The sequence below is a fragment of the Mastigoproctus giganteus genome, chromosome 3 (genome assembly GCF_048544385.1).
Source record: "Mastigoproctus giganteus isolate SK-2022 chromosome 3, ASM4854438v1, whole genome shotgun sequence".
NCBI lineage: Eukaryota > Metazoa > Arthropoda > Arachnida > Uropygi > Thelyphonidae > Mastigoproctus > Mastigoproctus giganteus.
The window spans coordinates 117,132,107-117,151,536 of NC_143577.1; positions in this window are offsets into that span (position 1 = coordinate 117,132,107).

Here is a 19,430-nt window from a genome sequence, read left to right on the forward strand (position 1 = left end):
TTTCTTCCACCTTCTCAGTAGCTGTATCTCTTCCGACTGAATGCAATATCTATACCGCAGAATTATTTGCAATAAAACTGGCTCTAGATAGCATAAACAACTTTTATATTGGGCAATCTCTTTTATATATACAGACTCCTTAAACGAAATCACTGCCATTCAATTTGCCTTTGCCCTCTCTCACCCCATTCTTAAAGAGATCAGGTCTAAATTATTTTACTGTCAAACAGACAACCAGAAAGTTACCTTCTGCTGGATCCCTGGCCATGTCGGCATCCCAGGTAACGAACATGAGGATGCCGCTGCTAAACATCCCAACTCTGGATTTTCCACTCAACTGAAAGTGCCCTACACTGACTACAAATCCATTATATAAAAATAAAAAAAATAAAAAAAAAACATGTAGGAAACAATGGTCTCATCTCTGGAAAACTCAAATCAATAACAAACTATTGCAGAGTAAAAAAAAGAGCCACAACAGTGGTCATCTGGTTTCAGGAGAAGCAGACGACAAGAAGTGATTCTGGCAAGGCGCCGCACGTGTCATTCGCATCCAACTCCTCTGTATTTGCTTCTGGGAGAGAATTCTCCTCAGTGTTTCTTTTGCCAGTCGCACCTAACAATAAAACATATTCTCGTTGAATGTCCCGAATTTTCATCTGCCCGAAAATCCAGCTTTAGCTCCCTATCCAACTTACAGAAACCTTTAACCTTATCACATATTCTTGGTGATAAAGTAAATTTGGAGGAACTGTTTCAGTATTTAAAACGCATATCTAATCATAATAACGTGAAATTAGTAATAACTAAATCATGAACAGGCACAATATGGCCCAAGAGGCCCTTGTGCCAAAAAACTTCAAATACTACTACTACAACACGAGTCCATGGTCCCATCATGCATGTTGCCTACTGTCCAGACAGGTGGCAGTGGTTTCTCAATATGTAGCATGTTTTGCTGGCTGAAACGAGGACCTATGGACCAAGGTTTCATTGGTGAGGTCTATTGGCAGCTCTTAGCCATATGCATCTCCGTGTTGCATTTTTCCTGCACAGTAACAGGTTCTTCGAAGACAATAATAGGCCATGTCATCGGGCCCGCACTGAGCATGTATTCGAGGAACGCAGTGAAGATACCACCCATGCTGATTGTCCTCCATATTCGACTGACCTCAATCCAATTGAACACCTGTGGGATGTTTTGGAACTGAAAGTGAGGCCTCCAACTAGCTGAATCCTTGAATCCTGTGAAAATTTCACATGTTTGTTCTGCATATTCTCCCCCCCCTGTCCCCCCCACTCACACATAAAACCATGAATTTATCTGATATCGTATCGGCTCGGCAAGAATTTGTTAAGAAAACCCAATTCAAAAAAGCTGTCATGTCTCAGCTCGGATTTGTTTGGGTTTTCGTTTACCCCCGTCCCCTTCTTGTTTTAATTAATTTATTTCCTTTTATTTATATTAATACATTACATTTTCTTTCTTTTTATTTTTTATAGCTCCTGTATATTATCCTGCATAATATTTCTGGCGAAGTAGCATCATTTGATAACCTATGGCTTGGTGTCAGTTTTTTTTTCAAAATCATGGCACTTGCGTGCACCTTAAACTTTATATTTTATAGTACACTTTATTTTCAAATAAAGAACGTTTATTTATTTATTAGAAAAGAAATAAATATTTGTTATTATTATAGTATACGCCAGAATAGTAATATAAACAGAAGAACTTAAATTATAATTCTTCAATAATTGTTTCCTATGTTATAATATAATATAATCACGAAGCTAAAATTTTCCAAAATCACGTGTCCTCTTTGATGCACTTTAACTGCGCAGGTTCGCTAATGGCATTAATAGTAAATATAGTACTGTATTACAGTGCTATATTTGCAATTACACAGGAAAATAATAAAAATAATAAAGAAAATAATAATAATAAATATAAATAAATCTTTATGCACCATTCCTAATATGATGTATGAGGAGGTGAAATCGTGATTTTAAAGTAAACTTTATCAAGACAAAGATGGAAGCGAATTTTTCGTGCGTTTGATCACGTGCATTATGACGCAAGTGCAGTGGAGTGCAGCTCTCCCGCTTTTTTTGTTTTCTAATACGAGTTATGCCATTTTTAACGTGGGAATGTGTGTTACAGCCGTAGCGAAGAATATGGGTGAGAGTTCAACATCTAAAAGTGAATACGCTTTTGTTGGTTCCTTTGTGTACTCTTTTAGACAAATGGCGTGCATGCATTAAAAGTGGATAGTTTGTTGTCACCTACTGCGGACGACCAAGAATTTGTGCAAGTGTTCATCAGGAACGAAAGCCGATGGTATTTTTTCTTGGAGAACTTTCCCCTCGAAAGAAGTGATGGAATTCAACATGGCGTGTGTTGAGTTTGACCTGAAGGTAGAATGCGTAGTGCTAACTTGGAGGTAGGTTTCAGATTTCCTCTTTTGATGTGGTTCTGCTGCTCAAAAATATAAATTTTAAAGCAGATTCAGATTAACATAATGTGAATCTGCTTATATGATCTTTGGAAATTAGGTTAGCAAACAAATTTTTTATTGTTAACTGACATGATATTAAATCCGTGCACGAGTCTCTTGCTAGCAATTGGTGTCCGATATTCCTTTTAATATCCTGAGGAAACCTATGCTAAACACTTTAACAAACAGCCAGTGAACTTAACATGAAAAAAAAAAAAAAAAAAAAAAAAATCCCCCTCCCAACTAGCTGAGCTCGTGAAAGTAGTCAGGCTACAGTCGTTTGTATTATGTTCACCAATTCTCTGTTTGCAACGGCAAACTTGCAGTACTGCGTTGTAGCTGTGGGATTTTGTATTCCCTCAATTTTGTCTAATAAAACCAGTAAAATATATTATTGCTTGAAAAAAAGTTCTGGCGTAGTATTCAGTTTTTGGACTTGGGGATTGTTTGTTTCATGCTATGAGCGTATTTCAGTACAGTGCTTGGTTTCCTTCAAATTAAAGCTCTAATGGCAGCCGTATAAAATAATGGTCATAGCGTGTACAGGTATATCGAGAAATTCAAGATTACTTTTTTTTTAGTAAAATGAGAACATTTGACTACTTTAATGAATATTTGTAGAATACTGCCCCTTAATAGACCTGATTTACAGCTACAGAACATATCATTATTTTTCATGGCCTCCGCCTTGTTATAGATTTATTAATTTATTACATTTCTCAAGCTTAAGGGAGGCTCTACTGAATCAACCATTTTGCCTTCTCTCACATCAGTCAAACACAGCTACTGCCACCTGCCTATATTGAACATGCTGCTAACTAAATGGAAATTAAATAGAAAATTTTATTACTTTTCCGTTTAATTTCTCATCATCACCATCTATTATCGTTCTACGGGTCGACGTTAGAAGCCTAGCCGTTCGATTTCTGTTTGTTTTAATTAATTTTAATTTGTATTTATTTTTAATTTGTATTTATTTTAATTTTTGATTAATTTTAATTTTTCAGTAGTACCTGAAAAATTTTACGGTCTATACTTTATATAGGTACAACTGCAAGAACTATTAATGAACAGTAATTGTGTATCCAAATGAATAAGAACAACACATTGGTACGAAATGGGGGAATGGACTTTGTCAAATCCATCAACAGCCTATAGTTGGGGCTGATGCATATGTGAATTCTAGTAGGAATAACTTGTCACCAGGAACACGTGTAGTCAAAGGATTTAAGATGGTTTTCCAAAACCTTATTATTGTTTCAGGGGATGTTGGTACGTCAGATCGTCCTCCTGATTGCGAAGCATAAAGGAGCTGGTATCAAGTGCGTTTTGGATAGTGAAGATAATGAATGCAAATTTAAGTTTTTTCTTGAATATGCAGATTAATCTACAGAAAAAAGCTCTCGCAACCCCCCCCCCTTCTCCCCATCAGCAGTATGATTGATGTCGTTTGAGGTTATGATGGACATAATTGCGAGATCGAATCTTCATTACATTTCGGGGATACAGTTCTAAAACTATGTTCGCAGGCCGGTTGTTGATAGTCCATCGGACCGATCCTCCTAACTCTCTAGGAGGCTTCCGAATCAACTATTATATAATCTCGCTGCCTCTACTCTGCCAGTTAGTGACTGGAGGGAATCTGAATAGTTTATATGCGAGGGGAAGTATTGGCAAGGCCATGCTATGTCAAGGAGCTGGGTATATTCTTCCATGTGTACGCCATGTCCAAAAATTTCATTACTTCATACACCATTCCCTCCTCACCTTTTCTTACTATTGAATAGATCGTGAATTGTCGAACTAATAGAACAAACTTATCTGCTAAAATATCTAAACTTCTCAAACACTTCCTCGTTCATTTTACAAATATATATGGTCTCAGTTCTAATCTTAGTGACACTCATTTACACTAAGTCTGTCAAACCCTATGTATTTTTTCTGACAGAATCTCAATTATCAGTTGATTCAGCCACTGCTCATCTCAGTTGTCCGAATTATTCGCTGTATGATTCCTTTCACTTCAAAGGTGGCACTTCTGTGTATACTCTTTCTAATATTCCCTGTCAGAGACTAATTTGGGATCTCCTCTTTTCGATCTTTTCTAGCTTAAAATATCTCTACCACATTCTGCCATTAATCTGTTGCCTTTATCGTTCTCCCAACTCCACTAATCACTTGGAATTCTTCGAAACTTGCTTTCTCCAGTTTAACTTTCCTAACAGTGAGGTTATTTTTCCTTGGTGATTTTAATGTTCACAACTACAGCTGATTTCCGTTTTCTAGTCACATGGACCCAGCAGGTCGAGATGCTGAAGCTTTTGCAATTGCTAATTACCTCGCATAGATGGTTTATTTACCTACCAGAATACCAGACAGTCCTAACCATGCGGCAAACATGCGTGATGTTTTCTCACAAACAATCCTAAGTATACGATCGACTTGAGTGGTCGACCGTATACTTATATTCTAAGCGCCTCAGATCACAACTTGGTGATGGTCTCTTCTCCAATGAAGCCTTTCTCACTTGTCAGTTCTCAACTTCCTGTTGTTTGGCATTACAAGAATGCAAAATGGGATGATCTGCGCGATTTCTTTTCCTTGGTCGAATTACTGTTTCAACTCTTCTGATGTCAACACTTTCTCAGATCATGTCAGTGAAATTATTCTTCTACGGATAGAATCATTTATACCACACTCCACCTTAAAATCTCGTCCTTTATCTAAACCTTGGTTTTCAAATAAATGTACTAAGGCTGTTTAAGATAAGAACGTTGCATATTGCAATCGGTATTGTACACAAATCAGATTAATTTTCTACCTACACCAAAGTTCCCAACAATTGTAAATCAGTTATTAATCAGTCCAAACTAGATTTCGAACAAGCTAATAGTAGAAAACTTTCTTCTTGTCCAAATGGTAGTCGAGCATTCTGGTCTCTTTCCAAAGCTATTGGCGGCAACTTTTGCTTATCTCTGTTCTGACCTTTGTCAGGCGCCTCTGTAGCCAGGTGGGAAGGAGCAGCAGTGCGTAGCACACGCTTCTTGATTAGACCGGGGTTCGAGCCCGTCACCACCAAATACGGAGGATGCGGAAAGGTCAGGAAATGACCACCGCATATCCTGGAGCAATATGGCCTTAGTTGCTAATGCTCCTAAAAAAAAAAACCAAATAACAAATAATAATAATCACCTTTGTCAAACCAGATGATTGTATTGCCACTTCAGCCAAAGGTAGAGCTGACCTGCCAGCATTCTATTCCAACTCATGTATTGATGATCTTGTTAAACCACCTCCTACTATTTCCAGTACACTGCATTCAGTGCCTCCTGTGGTCGTCCATCAGAAGGATCTTGAACAATCTTGATGCTAAGAAACTCCAGGTCCTGATGGTATTCACCACTTCTTTTCAAAATTTGTGCTCCTGAACTTTTTCCTGTTTTGTGTTTTTCATTATCTTATTTCAGAAGTGCTTTCCCTTCTGCTTGGAAATTTGTTCATATCCAGCCATTTTCTAAAAAGGATGACAAATTTCTCCCGTTATTGACTCATTGCTCTTCTGCTCTGTATAAAGTAATTGAGAAATCAATTAACTGACAAATCTTGAACTATCTAGAAACCTTCCATCTGATCAAGGATCTACAGTGTGGATATCATCAGTGTCGATCCACTGGTGAAATTCTGACTTATATTACCCATCTATGGACAAATTCAGTGGAAAAGTTTGGTGGAACTCAAGTAATTGCTCTTGACATTTCAAGGGCATTTCATCGTGTTTGGCATAAAGGTCTTCTAAAGAAGCTTCTGTCTTATGGTTTACCAACGGGTTTTTGCAATTGAGTATCCAGGTTTTTCTCTGGCCGTTCATTGTGTGTGTGTGTGATGATAGATGGCTGTTTGTCTTCTAATTTCTGCACTAATACTTTTGTGTTCACCCAAGGTTCAGTTCTTTATCCCACTCATTTCCTCTTTTATATACAGGGTTGTTAAAATTAAAGTATCCTTATGTAGAAGGCTCTGGAGCGAGTTCTAAGGCCCGTACTGAAGAGAAATTTGGACAACAGGTATAATAAAGAATGCGCTCGCCAAAATGTACTCCGCTATGTGGGCGATCAGGTCGCGGGGCCGAATCCCGCCTCGGGCTTCGATCAAAGTACTGCAAAAACCGTGGGAAGTGCCATATATTATGGCCATAGAAGCCGATGCAACAACTACCAAAAAAAAAAAAAAAAAGGTGGGGGGGGGGGCGATCCGCCAGGAACTAACGGGAATTCATGAAGCCGTAAAGAAATATGTTGTCCGATGTGTCTATCCTATACCTCTCTATGCCGCAACCATTTGGTCCTCTGCTCCCGCAGCACACCTCAACAAGTTCCTCAGCCTGGAGTACTGGCTCCTGAAATGGTTCAACTGGCGGATTGGCAACCAATACACCATTTCTAGGGCTTAGTTCTACATAAATCTGGAAGTCACCCCGTGGAAACAACAGATTGTGGCAGCAAACCTTCTTACACTTGCCAGACTAATCACAAGACGACGACGCCCCTGACATTACTGATCTAATAAAAACTCCCCGCATTGCCGGAAGAAATCAAATGGACCCAAGGCTCCCACTCGCAATCATTTTGAACAACCTGAAAGGATTGAGACGCATGTTCCTAGTAAACACGGTAGATTTGATGAACAATCTAGCCATCGACCTGGATAGATTCTGCAAGCAGCATACAGACATACGTCAAAAGATAAAGGACACATATGCAAACGTACACTTATGAGATGCCACAACAATGCATCCCGTTAAAGATTAGGTGAAAAGGAAAATAAAATGAAGCCATCACTGGACCTCTACTACTCCAAAGACGCCTGGCTGTGAGCACTAGGACAGTCAAGATTGAAGAGATACCACGTGCAACAACCGGTGAAGGACTGCCTAATTTCTCTATATTTTGTACATTTCTCTCATGATTTTTTAATTTATAGCACTTTTGATAAAATAACATCTTATAATTCGAGACACTTCGGTATTGCACAACTTTCAATTATGTAAAATAATAAATACTATTAAGTTCTGTACCTTTCGGGTTAAGCATACATGTAACCGCCGGACACATGTCCCTGTCTTAACCTCTGTATGTAAATATCACCCCCTAGCTTCCTTCTGTCCAGGGGGTGGCTCTTCGGGAGAGCAATAAACAGATTTAATAAAAAATAAAAAATTTACTGGGAAAAAAAATAGTTACAAAATTTGTAATTGTATGTCGTTGTGTCACTGTGTGGCGCGTAACTTAGTTACGATTATGCAAATAACTTACGTTATTTGCATAATGCCGCCGTACCCTAGTGGTCAGGCGCGCGGGTGCATAAGTACACGTGCCTTGAGTGACCGGGGTTCAAGCCCGTGACTACTGAATACGGTGCTGTTTCTAGTATTCTGTCTGTCTTGTGAACTCCTCTGACCGTTTGGTCGTCCCGGAGTATAAACAGAAAATTTATTTTATTTATTTATAATCGTAAGTTATTGCCACAGCACCACTACTCAGCTCTACTGTACTGTATAAAGGGCAGAGATGGGGGAAACCTCTGGTGCCGTTAGACATGAGCACACTGTACTGTATGCTCGTGTCTAAAAGCAAAGCAGTCTCTTCAAAATCATACAGTAGATGTTTGCCTGCACTACAGCAGCAATGCCAACAACGTTGCAGGAAAATGCGCTATTAGTGAAGATGTACTATCAGAACAGCAGTAATGCAGCTGCGGCTATCAGAGAATTCCGGCGTCAGAAGCGCATAAGGCCCACGTGGACCTATGACTGTTTGTGCTGTCCGCAAAATGATTGCGAAATTTGAAGCGACAGGACATCTTGGTATTTAACCAGGTAGATGTCGAAAACGAGTGGACCCCTCTCATGTTGGAGATGTGGCTAAGGCTGTCGTGGATTTATCGAGTCAATCTCCATGTGGTAGCGCAAGTGTGCCAGCTTTCTCGTGAAGTGGACATGCCGTATTCCACTGTAAGGCTAGTAATGCGTCAGGTGTTGCGGTACTATCCTTACAAGATGCACATGCTACAGCAGCTAAAGCATGGTGATGCAGATATTCGTTTCACATACGCACTTCAGTTTCTTGCGCGAATGACAGTGGATTCACTTCGCCATGGAACATCCTTTGGAGTGATGAAGCCCACTTCTGCTTAAATGGGCAAGTGAATTCGCACAACTGTCGCATTTGGGCAACAGAAAACCCTCGAGTTATCCAAGATGTCCCGTTACAGTGTGGTGTGGATTTACGGTCACATTCATGATTGGGTCACATTTTTTTTGAACAATTAACACCGACTGGACCCCGCACCTGTTCTGTCACTGGACAGCGATATTATGAAATGTTGGCAAATTTCGCAATACCACAGCTGCAACAACGCGGGTGCCTTCAGGATACCGTATTCATTCAAGATGGTGCACCACCCCACACCCACCGTTATGTCCAAAGTTTGCTAAGGCAACACTATACAGACGAACGGATCATCAGCCTTTGTTTCCAGACATCTTGACCACACCGATCACCGGACCTCACCCCATGCGACTTCTGGTTGTGGGGTTTTTTGAAGAATCAGGTGTATCGGGAAGGATGTCAAACTGTGTAAGATCTGAAGGACAGCATTAGACGTCATGTGCTGGCTATTCCAGTGGACATGTTACGTTACTGTAGAAAATGCCATTCTTCGAATGGAAACCTGTTGTTGACCAAAATGGAGGACACATTGAACAATTGTAGTGCTGTTTGATTTGTATTGCCACAGCGCCATATAGTGACAAATTTTGTAACTAATTTTTTTCCAATAAATGGCGAGCGCATTCTTTAATGTACCTGTTGTCCAAATTTCTCCTCAGTAAGAGCCTCAGAACTCAGTCCAGAGCCCTCTACATAGGGATACTTTAATTTTAACAACCCTGTATATATGACCTTCCATTGACTGGAAATCCTATCCACACTTTTGCTGATGATAACACATTGTATTGCGCCATCCAATTTGAGAACCCTTGCCCTGCACAAAGAGTTAACTACTTGAATATCCCATACAAATTCCTTAAATGCCGATCTTCAGGTAATCCTCCAGTGAGGCAAAGATAACTTAATCGAGTTCAATCCTTCTAAAATTCAGTATTTTCTTATATCTCGCAAAAATGATTATTCTGCTCTTGTGGTTATCTTCAATGACACTAATTTCTAGGCAAGAACATATATCTCTATTAGGGATTAACCTGAATTCTAATCTCTCTTGGCACAAGCACATTACAGATATTGCTTCCTCTGCATCTAAAAAAAACTGGGTTTTCTCTTTTGATCTCGGCGTTAATTTTCTTCCAAATAGCTGGAAGAAAATTAACGCCGATACTCAGTGCAAATCCGCCCTACCGTGAAATATTGTTCCCACATCTGGGGCGGTGTCTCCAAAACCTCTCTCAGGCTTATAGATTACATTCAAAAGAGGGCAGTTAGATTAATTAATGACTTATCTCTAACAGAGTTTCTCCACTCTTTCATAGACGTTCTGTTTCTGCTGCTTCCCTTTTCTATAAGATATTTTCATGGGCTAAGATATAAGATATAAATAAGATATTTTCAGAAGATATTTCTTCTGAACTGGCTTCTGTAATTCCCGCTCTCTTCCAATGCAGTCCGAACACCTGTCAATAACCTTTCACTGTCCATCTTCTAACCCAGAGAACCCACTTTTCTTCTTCCTCATTTATTCATTCAGCTTCCGTTTTCTGGAACAAACTTCACTCATACGTAATTTCTGAAAATTACTATCTACAGAAATTTAAGTCTAATGTCAACATGTACCTTTTTTTTTCATATTCTAAACCTTCAGCCGATGTATGGTACTAAGTATTATAGGTTCTAATACCTCTCGTGTTTGGGTGTTCATAAAAAAATAAAATAAAAAATTGTCGTTCCCTAAGATTCTGCTTTCCATAAGTCTGTTAGTCTTTGGAAGCAGGAGAAGAAATTAAGATTTATAAGGTGTAGTATATTATAAAGATGGAGTAACGAGTTCAGGTGGACGAAATGATTATGGCGATACCTTACCTGCGCAAGGAAGAGTAAAAAGATCAAATGGACAGAATTATAATGGGGATACCATGTCTGCAGCTTGTGTTTCCTTAAAGGCATGTCCTCTTGTGGAAGCTGGTATTACGAATAGTACAAACAAGCTCTCATTTAACGATAGTGGGTGTAATGAAACAGAAATAGGATGTGAAAAGTCTGATAAATCAGAACTAAAAGGATCAAAATCTACTGAAGCGCATTCCATTGAATCACTTTCATACGCTCGGTTCTACACGAAGCGGAGAAAGGATGCGAACAGTCTGCGAAATCTGAACCGATTACATCAGATATATGGTCGCTTGATCATATATTACAATCACATGACTTGGTTTTACAGAGTGTGCGACTGGATCTGATGCACTGAAGAATATTATGGATTTACTGAAGCAGAATGATGTCTTTCCTGACAGAGAGTTTCCTCTAACTGAGCCGTCTCCTCACTGTGTTGATTCTTGTGATACGGAGGAATACAGTTGAAGAGAATGGATAGCAGATTTAAAATGGAATGTATTAGAACTAATAGTATCAAGCTGGATCTTGTTATAGTTTTACGTTCACTGCATTCTGTGTACATTGACTATGGGCATATTTTAGAGGAGGAAAAGAAAATGCGTGACTACGGAATGAAAATGCACTGGACTGTAAGGATTTAGATGATCTTCCTCTGAATAGGGTATTGAATACATTGCAGGATAATGCGATGGCTTTCTTGAATAGTGATGAATCGAAGCTGAGCAGTTACATTTATGGTTTGTTGGGCAGATGGAACTTTTTGATGAGTTTCCCTCTCGGTTGTTCCAATTTGAGAGGAATCGTACTGATTTGGACAGTTCGTACAATCAGCATGTAAAATGTGCGAATGGTTATATAAATTGGTGTTCTAAAAGCGAAAGAGGATATTCTATATGAAAATTGGACAGTAAAAACTTTGAGCGCTTAGAGCTGGTGCGAACAGATGTGAAATGCAGTCCGACTATTCAAAATGGGCTTGCAGCTCAAGATGGAAAACAATCCTTGGTTAAAGAGGCCTCCTCATCCGTGTTGGCTTCTTCATCCTCTCCAACGGCTGGTGGACAGGTTTCGTCAACAGTCGAGTCTCAAGATTTCATTAAATCACGTTTAGAACAATCTAATGAGGTTCTTGCTAATTCTGTGAAGAGAATAGTGAATCTATTGAAAGAGAGCAAGACGATTTTAGAGTCATCTGCTGATACAGATCAGGTGAATACATCGTTATGTTACGTAAGCTCAGTAAACTAAGAAAATTGTTCAGTGAGGCTTTGCATAGTCACAATAATGATCTTCGGAATGCGGTTACTTCCGCTACGGTCGTTAAAGTAGAAAATTGAGGGTAATTCTGTTGCAAGAATCCAGGTCATCCCTATGTACATTGAAAGTAACGAGTGCATGGGGTAATTAGGTAATCATGCAGGTTAGTACGTATAAGGATGCTCAGTTGCTTGAATCCAGTGTACATTAAAAAAAAAAAAAAAAAAAAAAAAATTCAGGCCTCTAGATGACTGAACCTTTGTGACCACCATCTGTATTATTATTTTTGATGTGAATCAAGATACTAAAGAGTACGACTTAGTAAAGGAGTTATATGAGCGGAATTTAGCTGAGTACGACCTTAAAGAGGAGTTTGCTGAAGCATGTGGAGTTTATTTCTCAAGAGTTAGTAGATCTAATAATAATAATAGAAATTGGATACTGACCGTCAGTCTTAGGATTAGAGATTTTCTAGAGCGTTCTCAGCATATTTACTTGGATTGTAAAAGAGGTGTTCAAGAGTATTATTTAACTGCAATGTGCTTTAGACAGGGTCGGATTTAAAATTGTTGTGACCCTAAGCTAGAACATGTATGAGGTCCTTTCCCCTTACAGTTCACCTTTAACAATATGTAGACGTAGCCGAGTGGTCAATAGCGCGAGTGCAGTAGCATACGCTCTTTGAGTGGACCGGGTTCAAGCCCGTGACTACTAAATACGATTAATATTTGTATTGATTGATTTATTGTAAACTCTAATGACCTGGTGGTCGTGCCGGAGTATAAACAAGTGTGTATGTATATATATATATATATATATATATATTAAAAAAGGATTTTTTTTAAGATGGAGTGGGGTCCCTTGTAATGTGAGGCCCTAAGTTATAGCTTGTTTAGCTTATGTGTAAATACGGCCCTGGCTATAGATGCCTTCACTACGGGCATACGACCGGATGTTGTTATGTAAAGAAAACGGTTTGTTCTCATTGTGCAAAAGCGGATACACTGTACTCTTATCAGGAATGTTCATATACGAACATGAAAGCTACTTGTGCGACTTGCTCAGCTACGAATCATCCTCCATCGTTTTCTGTTCACTGCGCTTGATCAGGAGCACGACAGAGGCTAGTTTTTGCTTTAGGATGCATGGATTTACTGACTGATGTTGCTCCAAGCTCCGTACCGAATTTATTTTCCTCTCCTACTTCTTTCTTCTTCTACTCTCTTTTCTCTTTCCTGTTCTTGCTATTCTTTTCTTTGTTTGGCATTATCGGTATGCAGATAGTAGATCCCTGGCCGCCTCTGCGTGTCAGGGATGGATGGTAACTGACTAGTGGAAGTGTATGTTCGATATCTGTACAGTATTGTAAATAAGTGGGCCGCGTTGCCAGGAAAGCTGCCTTGTAGTTTTCCTGGCAACGCCGAAGAATTACAAGGCAGCTTTCAGAAAAGTACTGAAGTAGGGGAACTTCCTACATTGCATGACTAGTCTGTGTTATAATAACACTTCACTACAAAAAATGACTGGGTCTGCTGAGAGCGATAATTACTATTCTGAAGGTAAATTAATTTTTTAATTGACGAAACTTTAGGTTTGAAAGAAAGGAGTTTTATCATATAATATAAACTTTATCATCCTTGAAACTAGAAATATTCATGATGTTTCAATGTAAGGAGAGCGGCACCAGTCATGTATCAGTGGAATAAGCTTCCCCCCCCCCCCCCTTTTTATATGAAATTATGTCATAGTATAAGGGAGAGGTTCCAGACGCACTTGGCAATTTGGGGGATGTGTGTTATTTCTATGAAGTACCTTTAGTATTAGTAACGGCCGCATGGTGCAAGAAAGCCTATGGCTTATGCTGCACCAGCCAAAAAAAAAAAAATAATAATAATAATAAATAAATAACTAAATAATAAAATTAATTAAAAAAAAAAAAAAAAAAGGAAATTAAACCTATCATCCTATGCGCTTTACTTACCCGAAAGTACTATTCAGATGACCTTTGAATTTCCCCAAACTGTCGGCCTCTACCACCCATGAAGGCAACTTATTCCAGTAATTTATAACTCGCTGGCTAAAATAAAACTTCCTGCAGTCCAATCTAAACATTTCCCCCCGTAACTTGAATTTATGTCCCCTAGTTCTAGCATCATTTATAATCTTGGCCCCGGGTGCCAAGCGATTGTGACTGAGCGATTTCTCTGTGCTATTACTGCGATTTCTCAAAAGTGATTTATAGTTATTTTGAGTTCTTCACGTTAATAAATCTATTCATTTAAAAACAGCTCTTGTTACAAAAACACTTGTACAGAGCAAGAAAGGAAAGGCACCTTTCTTTATTTCTTCTAGTTTACTACTAACCACTTACTACTTTTCGCTTGGTCACACCAGGCACTGCTCCTGCCTCCCCGTGGCGGGGCCGGTAACCTTGGCAGAAAAGTTCATCTGCCAGGGGCTAAGAGGAGCCAACATGGAACAAAGTATGTTTCCAACTCTAGAGCCGTCGAGCTGTCGGCCAAACACAGAAAATGACCATGATTCGTCGCAAGCAAAGAGGTTGAAAACCAATCCCTCGGCGACAGACTTACCTGCATTCTTAATCATGCACTCGCTATCTGACCAGCCTCTCAGTAAGCTATCCCCTTTTTTAATCCAAAAACACCTGGAAAGTATTGCAGGGTCTCCCAAGACGGTTAAGAGACTGCAATCAGGGGACTTACTTATTGAAACTATAAATGGCAAACACTCTGAAAAATTACTTAAAAAGACAACTTTCGCTGGTATTCCAGTGAAAGTAACTCCACATGCAACCCTAAATACATCAAAGGGTGTAATATCTAGTTGGGACCTGATGAATGTGACGGAGGAAGAAATTAAAGAAGAGCTTCAGGAGCAAAATGTAATAGCTGTAAAAAGAATTATGATAAAAAAAGACAATATTCTCACACCTACCAGAAATATCATTCTTACATTCAACAGTCCAAGCCTACCCACATCAATAAAAGCTGGATATCTACTTTGCCGCACTCGTCCTTTCATACCCAATCCGTTGAGATGTTATAAATGCCAGAAGTATGGCCACTCTCAAACAACGTGCAGAAGCAACCCAGTTTGTCCCAACTGTGGATCCTCCGATCACATTCAAAGTGATTGTTCGGTGAAAGAAATGATCTGTCCCAACTGCAAAGGCAACCATCCGGCCTACTCTAAGACATGTGAGAGGTGGAAAACAGAAAAAAATTGTGAAATATAAAGTTGAAAACAGAGTTAGTTATCAGGAGGCTAGAAAATTAATTGCACCGAGTATACCTAACCGTACCTATGCCAATATTACAAAAAAATATCAAACCATTGCCACACAAACCGATGTTACCGTACCTTCAAACACTTCCATCTCTGACTGGGCTCGGGCTGTTCTCTCTCAGCAACAGTCCAGTGCCGTTAAGCACTCAGACCAAGCAAATAATACGCCTCTCACAATACCAGCAAAATCTCAATCTCCGCCAGTGAATGCCACTACAAATAGTAATAGTTCGTCTTCGAAAAAGATTATCCAAGACAAATCGATGGAGGCAGAGTATCCATCCAAACAGGAAGATCCAATCCTGGAAATATTTGCTGAAGAAGAGATGGACACTGGTCGCCCTTCCTTTCCGAAAAGAGAAAAACCAAAGCCAGAACGCCATAAGACAGCCACGTCAGGTACAGCTTCTTCCTCTAAATTCAAATAATGTCTAATATCTTGCAATGGAATTGCAGAGGCTTTCGTGGAAACATTGATGACATCCGTTATTTAATTAATCGCTACTCTCCAGTTGGTTTCTGCCTGCAAGAAACCTATTTAACTCCTCAAATTTCCATTTCCATCAAAAACTACTCGATCTATAGACGCGATCGGAATACATCCGATTCTGCTAGAGGTGGTGTAGCAATTTTAATTAGTACAAGGATTCCAGCTAAACAAATTACTCTCCAAACCCAAATCGAAGCTGTCGCTGTGCGTCTGATTACTCAAACTGCATTAACTCTAGTCTCACTTTATCTCCCACCAAACCATGCTTACACTTATAATGATCTTAAAGAACTTTTACTGCAGCTACCCTCCCCTATCTGCCTGCTAGGGGACTTCAACGGCCACCACCCTTTATGGGGTTCATCTAAATTAGACAGACGCGGCCGACTGATTGAAACTTTACTGGAAAAAGAAAACCTCACTCTTCTTAACAGTGGCTCGCACACCCATATACAGTTACCCAATGGACAGACTTCTGCCATTGACCTATCGATTTGCTCCCCAATACTGTTTTCAGCTATGCAATGGTCCACCCTGGATGATCCCATGGGTAGTGATCACTTTCCAATTGTTTGTAATCTGTTGACTACCCAACCATAATTACAACATCCCTGCAGGAAATGGAAATTCTCTAAAGCCAATTGGGCGAAATTTCAATCAGCAATCACTCTTGACAAAAAAACTATTCAACTACAGCCCATTGATGAAGTTACTGATTATATTACATCCCGCCTTTTAGTTGCATCTAAGTACTCAACTCCGTTATCAAATCCCCCGTCCCGACGGCATTTCAACTACTGGTGGAACGAAGAGTGCACAAAAGCAAAGAAGGAAAAAAATAAAGCATTTAATTTATTCCGTCGATCTCCAACCACAGCTAATCTAATTAGCTACAAGAAACTAAGGGCAAAAGCGCGTTACATTCAAAAGCAGGCCAAGAAAGATTCTTGGACTAGGTTCGCATCAACTATCAATAGGAACACTGACTCCAGACTAATATGGAAAAAAATTAGGCAGCTTTCTGGGAAGTTTCCAACTGTTCCATCTCCAATTCTCTCCTGCAATGGGCAAGAACTCTCTGCTCCTATAGATATAGCCAATGCCTTGGACAAAACTTTTGCTGAAATATCGGCTGCATCAAACTACACTCCAAAATTCCAGAAAATTAAGACTGCCAAAGAACAGAGACCTATCAACTTTCGAACCTCACTGTCACTTCCATATAATCAGCCTCTGCAATATTGTGAACTTTTACAGGCCATCAGAACAACGCGAAACAGTGCCTCTGGGCCAGATGGCATATATTATGTCATGCTGCAGCATCTCGATGAGAAAAGCTTACAAATGATTCTAATCTTTTTTAACCGGATCTTCCTGGAAAATATTTATCCAACCTCTTGGCACCACGCTACAGTTTTGGCGTTTTTGAAACCTGGAAAAGATCCCTCCAGTTTTAATAGTTACAGACCAATATCTCTGTCAAGTTGCCTTGGTAAAATTCTTGAAAAAATGATCCATAGTCGACTCACTTGGATCATTGAAACTCAACATCTACTGAGTAATTGTCAACATGGCTTTCGTAAAAACAGGTCATCCCTAGATCTGATGATCAAGGCGGAATCTGAAATTCGCAATGCCTTTGTGAAAAACGAACACCTTGTCATGGTCTCCATTGATATAGAGAAGGCATTTGATACTACCTGGCGGTATGGCATTCTCAGTGACCTATATAATCTTGGTCTACGAGGCAACCTACCCATATTTATTAGGAACTTCCTCAAGAGCCGATCTTTCCAGGTGAGATATCAAAATTCCCTTTCTGCTACATTCTCGCAGGAAGAAGGAGTACCACAAGGATCAGTTTTGAGTGCAACCTTGTTTGCCCTTAAAATTGATTCCATTACAAAAGTACTCCCAAATACTGTAGAGGCTTACCTTTACGCTGATGATCTCGCTATTTCTTGCCATTCTCAGAACATGAGATCTGTCGAAAGGCAATTGCAGATGTCCCTCAATAAAGTTCAAAAGTGGGCTGAGCTCAATGGATATCGTCTTTCCCCAGATAAAACAGTTGCGATCCACTTTTGCTGTCAACGCAAATTGCATGCAGATCCTGAACTTCGGATTTCAAATTCCACCATTCCGATTGCCAGCAATATGAAATTCTTGGGACTAATCCTGGACAGTAAGCTCAACTTAGATCATGTTAAATTAATACGTACTGCCTGTCTCAAAAAGATCAACATGCTAAGAGCTTTATCTGCCCTCTCTTGGGGAGCAGATCGTACAACTTTGCTGCTCTTATATAGAGCACTGATTAGATCCCGTTTAGACTATGGTTCTCCAGTTTATGATTCTGCCCGAAGGAGTGTGCTACGCTGGCTGGATCCTATTCAACATAATGCATTGCGGATTGCAATTGGTGCATACAGGACATCTCCAACTCAGAGTCTATACATTGAAGCTAATGAGCCCCCTTTGCATCTTCGTAGAAAAATGTTACTACTTAAATATGCAGCCAAAATACAGACTTGCCCTTTGCATCCTATTCAGCCATACCTTTTTAATCAACCACTAGTTAATCTCTATAGAAATAAACCAAGTAAAATCCAACCGGCTGGCCTACGGCTCCTTGAAATATCGCAGAACTGGAATGTTCCTCTCTGCAATATGCAACAGATAAAGAATTACTCTCATCCACCATGGACCACCTTTCCTCAACTGACCTCTGATACCTATTTTCTTCAATGGGGAAAGAATTGCCTGCCGGCAGTGACTGTGCAACAACTCCATGCTAGCCATATTCAAACTTATGCCGACTTCTTACCGATATATACGGATGGTTCCAAATCTCTGTCAACTGTTGGAGCAGCAGCAGTGTTTCCCTCTGCTATCATATCAGCTTCTCTTCCACCTGAGTATAGCAACTTTTCAGCAGAACTGTATGCAATACAGTTAGCTCTAGAAAATTTGAATTTACATCCATCTGCAAAATATATAGTTTATACTGACTCTCTCAGCTCAATCAAAGCAATGCAGAATACATCTCAAAAGAATCACCATATTGTAATGAAAATCAGGAGTTTGTTATTGCAGATTTATGATCGTCAACAACTAGTGAAGTTTTGCTGGATTCCAGCACATTCAGGCATAAAAGGGAATGAAGTGGCTGATACATCTGCCAAAAGTCCAAGTTCAGACCTAACTTCTGTCCCTATTCCAGCGCCCGATTATAATATCTTAATTCAAGCAGCATGCCATGCACAGTGGACAGAATTATGGCATAACCAAACGAATAACAAACTTTTCCAGCTGAAACAAAACCCAAAGTTCTGGCATTCCAGCAATCAGACAGTGCGGCGGGAAGAAGTGGTACTCACACGAATGAGAATAGGACACACCCATCTGACTCACCTCCATCTACTAATGGGCGATGATCCTCCTCAGTGTCCATACTGCTTAGAACATCTAACAGTCAAACACATTCTGATTGACTGTCCGCAGTATCAACAACATCGAGCTGCAATACTTCAAAATCTGGCTAATCGTTCAAAAACATTGACATTACATCATATCATTGGAGAGGACGCAAATGTTAACAAACTTTTCTGCTTTTTAAAACAAATCGGAGTGTATCATCTTTTATAAATAGGCTACAGAACTGAAACTAATTTAAACTGGATTATTTTTTAATATTCCTACGAATAGGCGCACTATAGCCATAGCAGCTAATGCGCCAATAAACACCCATACCACACA